The sequence below is a fragment of the Pteropus medius genome, unplaced genomic scaffold, assembly GCF_902729225.1.
Source record: "Pteropus medius unplaced genomic scaffold, Ma_sr-lr_union100, whole genome shotgun sequence".
Classification (NCBI taxonomy): domain Eukaryota; kingdom Metazoa; phylum Chordata; class Mammalia; order Chiroptera; family Pteropodidae; genus Pteropus; species Pteropus medius.
In genome coordinates this window covers 9,075,538-9,081,533 of record NW_024351073.1, presented here as the reverse complement: position 1 = coordinate 9,081,533, position 5,996 = coordinate 9,075,538, and the positions used below count along the sequence as shown (strand labels likewise).

General features: G+C 35.4%; 1 long non-coding RNA gene and 1 pseudogene across 1 annotated transcript in view; one reads left to right on the top strand and one right to left on the bottom strand.

The window, feature by feature from the left end:
- On the bottom strand, positions 1-119 carry LOC120586402 (uncharacterized; annotated as a pseudogene).
- Positions 120-1,493: 1,374 nt separating this feature from the next.
- The window catches only part of LOC120586233 (uncharacterized), an 8,946-nt gene continuing 4,443 nt past the window's right edge, over positions 1,494-5,996 (top strand). The window contains exons 1-2 of the long non-coding RNA XR_005648644.1: positions 1,494-1,611; positions 4,847-5,047. This is a non-coding gene — a long non-coding RNA (uncharacterized LOC120586233). The remainder of the gene's footprint in view (positions 1,612-4,846; positions 5,048-5,996) is intronic.

The following is a 5,996-nucleotide window of genomic DNA, read 5'->3' as shown; positions in this document are numbered from 1 at the left end:
CACCTACAGCATCTGGTATTCCTAGGTGGTTTCCCATCCAAGTACTAATCAGGCCTGACCCTGCTTAGCTTCTGAGATCAGATGAGATTAGGCTTGTTCAGGGTGGCATGGCCATAGACCAGAAGGGCAAAATTTTGCTTCCTGGTTCTGGTGTGCTCACTTGGCAAGTCTCTGTAGCATGCACGGCTTCCTCTTGGCTCCTCAGTAGCTACAGCTTCTCCAGTACCTGGTTCCAGCAGTGCATTGTGGCCGGCCACACCTAGTGACCAGCTGTTACCAATGGCACCCTGGTTTGGGCAGTTTTGTAGCAGAGCACTGCCAGCCAGCTTCTCCAGTACTTGAAGCTTCTCCAGTGCTTAGCTTTTGCATTGGCTGGCATCCAACAGAACCTAGAAGCCAGCCACTCCCCTGGAACCTCAATTTGTTTACTTTTATGGCAGAATGCCTCCAGAGAAACCACTCGTGGGCAGCTTTCCTTGGCGCCCTTGAGGGCAGAATTCTGGCAAGTTCTAGAGGGTAAAAATTCACCACTTTTTATTGGCATGGCACCATAGGAACTTCTTTGTCATCTCAGAGTTACAAATGTGCCTTCTCCAAAAGGTCTGAATCTCATCCCCAGAAATGAGGCTTTTCCTTGTAGTGGTAGTCATTCTTTATATCTGCTGTTCCTATATTCTTCAGAGTTCACTTTATTTCTCACTACCATATTCTCTTATTATTTTAATCCCCTATTATATTAAAAATTATTTATATTAAACTTCTGTTCAAATTATTGGAGTGTTTCTATCTCTTAATTGAGTTCAGATGAATGCAATAAGTATCATGTTTTTGTTTTTTTGTTGTTGCTGCTGAACTAGGAAATGACTGGCTAATTGCCCCAGAAATATTTTGATTGTATAAAGTAAGTGAAACTGCTGAGCTGGAAGAACAACCAACTTAGGCAGTGGGATGAATATTCTCTAGAACCACTTTCTATTCTTCTCTCTCTCCTTCACTCTATCCCAGTGGAATAAATTCTGCTGACTATACTATTGTGGGACCCCTTCCACTCTGGCTTCTGGCTTACTTTAGTTATGGGATTCAGTGGCAGAACAGAGGGCAGGTAAAGAAAAAGGCTGAGATGCTTACTATCCTTATTGTCTCACAGATCTCTTAGGGTTTAGTCATGCCTGTGTTCCTTTTCCTCAGGCCACAGCTTTGGCTGGACAGCACCTCCAAATCTATAGCCCATGTAGCATTCAGGAAATACCAAATGCTGATATGTCAGCAAGTAAGAAAGGCACTTACTCTACTAGTAGGTGGATTGCCTGGTTAATGAGATTCTATTGATGTCATTACATATTGGAGAAAGGAAAAATAAGTCTGGAACTCAGAGAATTCACCAGCCTACCTCTAGCTGCTTCCAAATATGGTAACAAAAATTAACTGGCTGAAATGCTAGCCAAAGGTAAGAGTTACAGCTGATTGGGAAAGGAGAAAAAGATTAACTACAGCCTTGGGTGTAGTTGCTTCACAGGGAATCTAGCTTATGGAGTTACTCTCGAAAGTCACATTATTTTTAGAGACTGGCCAGTCATCACTTCAAAGTTTCGATAACACAGAGAATTCAATGTAAGTCATGAGCAGATTTGAATGCTGCAGTGGGTGGACTATAAAAATCAATGTAGTTGTACTGCTTTGTATTGTTTCAGCCACCTTTGAGTCTAGTTGAAGCTGCAGTAAACATTTTCCAACACTGATCATTTCCCACATCGTATATCTCTCCGCTTCTCTGACTGAGGGCTTCTTATAGCACCATGGGAGCTCGCTAAAGTCACCAGCTGGATAGTGCTGGAATATCTGAGACTGAAATATCTGAGACTGAAAGCTTTCATAATCAACACTCAGTTTGCAAGGGACAAAAGCCATAGGTTAAATATTCCTATCTCTTCACCTTTCTTTAGAACAATTCTGAGGTGCATTCTACATGCTTTCTCTGGTATTTCCAAGAAGATTGATCTTTAATTGCCCATCTCAAAACCTACTCATAAAATCACCTTTCGTTGGCTATTTTCTCTTTCCTCTGTCTCTTTTTTCTGCTCCCTCCCTTGTACTACTTTGATCACTTCCCCAAATCTATCTACTTATATCATAGTTTTAATTTCAGGACTGCTTCTAGGGAAAATCAAACTAGCATAGCTCTAGTTTTGTAGAAAATACTGATAGATATGCTGGTTTGAGTTCTGTATCTTTATATTACCTCACAAACATAGTATAAGTCCTTGTTTTGTGTTTTTCTCTGTAATTCATATATCTCATGTCAGATCTCTCCAAAATAGTTAATCAGTGAAAAGTGAAAGAATGTTCAAAGTCCTATTCAGCCACAACTAGAATTTATCTCCCACTAATGGTTATAGTAATCCTGTTGTAACATTTCTTCCTTTCATATAAAAGTAGTAATCCCTTTTGTTTTGGGAACATAATGTTAAAATTGCTCCTTTTAACTTTTAGCACATTAATAAAGAGATCTAGCAAATCACATCCTAAAACCAGTAACTAATCTCTCATAAGCAGAATGGATTTAAAAAGAAAAGTCCATTGCTTTAAATAAGGGTCCTTCCAAGGACACATGAACAGATAAAATCAGGCTATGAATGCTGTTTCTCAGTGTAAATATTACTGTTTTCTAATATTCTATTATCTTATAATCAGAAAAATGTAACAGCATAATTGAGGATTTACAAACATCTAATTTTGATAGAAAATTATTATATTGATAATATAAGTAAAAAATCTGCCTTGAACTTTTATATATTCAGTTCTTACATAGTTACTATAACTATGTAAGACAGGTAAGAATAATTTTTTTTAAGAAAATGTGGGGTAATCTGGGATTTATATGTAGCTGTGTAAACAAAATATTTGAAACTTTGCATTCAGTAAGAGACAAATTGGTAGTTATTTTTATATTATGTCTAGAAAAAGACACAAAGTTCTAGAAAACAATACTCCAACAAATTAATCTTGACTATTTTCCTTACTGGGACTTTGGGAATTATTTCTTGGCAGATTTTCATATTTTCTTAATGAATGTAAATTAATAAATAAAATATCCAAAGTGCAATATGAAAATATGTCAGAAAGTATTCAAACAACTGTTTAAAAATGCGTCTGCAATGTCAAAATACCATTAAAAATATAAACTGCAAAGAATATGGGATATATTTTTAACAATTACAGGGTACACATAATTAAAGAACTACTGAATCTACAAACTAAAAATCTGAATATCCAGCAAATGTTTTCCTATTCTACAGCTAAAACACTCTGTGTGATTGCTTGCACATTGCCCCCATTTTATATCTTGCATCACTTATAACATCAATGTCTGGTAACACTTCCTGAAATGATGTTTTATTGCTTCTTGGCCTTTTGGCTAAGATCAAGTGAAATGATGTTTTAATTTCTAGTCTTCTTCTGCTCTGTCCAATATGGTAGTTACTAGTCACTCACGAGCCTTTGAAATGCGGCTAGTGTGACTAAAGCAGTGACTACTTAAAAAGTTTATTAATTGAAATTGAGATTTAAATGACCACATCTAGCTAATGACTACTATATTGGGAAGCAAAATTTAAAAGTGGAAGCTGATCTCTTTTTAAAAATGAAAATACTCTGAGCCATGAAAATGCAAAGGTTATTTAACTGTTCAGCAAGTATGAATGCTGAAGAATCACTTAATGGATGTTAAATATGGACCATATGTCTGCAGATTTTACTTTTATGTTTTGTGGTTGGAAGATCAAGTGGGGTTTGAATTCACAGTAAAACTTAATGTACCTTTGTGAATGAATGCAACTGTTTCTTAATTGAACGTGTTGAGATATTGAACTATTTTATTGAACTAATAAAATGGCTAATATTAAGTTAGGCAATATGTCATGGTGCTTAAAGAAGTGAATGAATAATTTGATTTAATATTGAGTACTTTAGAACAAGAACACATGTATTATAAGGTAAAATGGTCATTATTGCTGATTAAAATGAGCTGGTAAGTTTTACATCTATGTATAAATGTTAAATTCTTCTAAATATGTTTAGTATAAAGATGTTCGTCTTTATATATTTATCATATATAAATATAAAATCTTTTTTATATATTTAATACAATTAATCTTTTCAGTAAGGTATTACAGTAGAATTATTTTTCTATTATAAATCCAAATTAGATATATAGATACGTAGATGCACCTTATCATATTCATCACAAAAAATGAAAGAATTGATGATCCTAGTGGTGTAAGATAATTGTTATTCTCCAGACAAGGTAATAGAAGAGCAACATATTAAGGATTTTATATTCTAGTTCTTATTTGGTAATATTAAGTAAATCATTTAAACACTCCTGAAAAGTGCTTGCAAAATGTGAATTAATTAGAAAACAACTAAATTAATTTTAATCCAAGGTTTCAAATGGCATAAAAAAATAAATAAAAAATAATAGTATTGATAAAAATTCTATGTGGTATTTTTCTGTATATGTATGCACAAAGGCAGATTTAATTTTGAGGAAAACATGAGCTATGTAAATAGACTAAGAATATTACAGCAGTGCATTTATTACTTTCTTATATCACAAGAATGCATCTATTTGGTCCCCTTGCTGTAGTACAATATTATCTCATCAGAATAAATTAAGTTTCTTTAGAAGTGCTAATAAATGAAAAATCACTGGCCACCGTGGGAGCCTCCTAGAACATTTTAGCAGTAATCTATTTTCCAGTTGTCGTAGTCTGACTATATTTTTTGATGTTTGAGTGCTGATATATTTTAAGCTCACCTCTCTCTTTTCCTTCTGCTCCACATCCAGGAAAGCTGAGATAGCTTGGATACTCCTTCTTTTGGTGCTTGTGGGAGATTCAAATAACTCAAGCCCTTGCCCACATGGGAATCCTCACTCTAGGCCTGTACTCTAACAACAATATGAACCCAAGCCAGTAGTCTTTCTCTGTTCTCTCAATCTTTGGACCTACTTGTGTGTCACCCTGCTCTTTCCTGAAAGCTGCATGATGTAAGTAATAAACCTTTTCATACCCCACTTGTGTGTGTGTGTGTGTGTGTGTGTGTGTGTGTGTGGTGTCATTGGTATTGACATGTGAACCCATTTTGAATGGGGGTCCATCCTATCTATTCATAGTGGCTACAACAATTGACACAGTAAGTGGGGTGTCTAATGGATGATCATCACCATTTGGGGGTTCTTCTTCTCTTGTTTAGCTTGCTAACTGGCTCTGCTGCCTCTCAAATCAGGTACTTTCAGTAGATTCTTGCTAGTTTGCTTGCACTTTGAGCTCTATTGCTTTGTGCTATATTTGCTGAGTTCTACCCAGCTTCTACTATAGGTATTTTTCCCACCTAAGTCAGAAGTTTTGATAACTGACATTTAGAAATAGGAGTACTGGATTGAATCCCTCCATAGAGTGGCCTTGAATATCACATGTCTTAGCCCAGACCTGTCTGTATATCTTAGATGAAATTGTACATCTCAATTCTAGTATACGCCATGATTGAAATTTGACTCAGAGGAAAGACTCTTAATCTGTGATGGTTGCTTGTGTGTCTTGAGCTGGTGTGGGCTGTCATTCTACAAAACACTCAGACATAAAAACTTATATTAAGTATGATGTATGAGTCCATCAAATGATTGCTTCTGAGGAAGAAAAACAGTCACTAAATGGATTACCAAGGTCCACATTCCTAAAAGCAGATGACCCACTAAGATCCTACAAAATAACTTTGTATTACTGTTGCTACCTATGCCTTTTCACCACAAATAAAATTTATTGAGGACTTATAATACTCCTATTGCAGAACCAATGGGTTAATTCAATCATTCCCATGGAAGAGGTGTTTAATGTTGATGATACTAATTTGAGGCTATACAGAGGAAGACACTTATAAATATGAACAGAGTAATAGAGAAAGAAAGAAAGAAAGAAAGAAAGAAAGAAAGAAAGAAA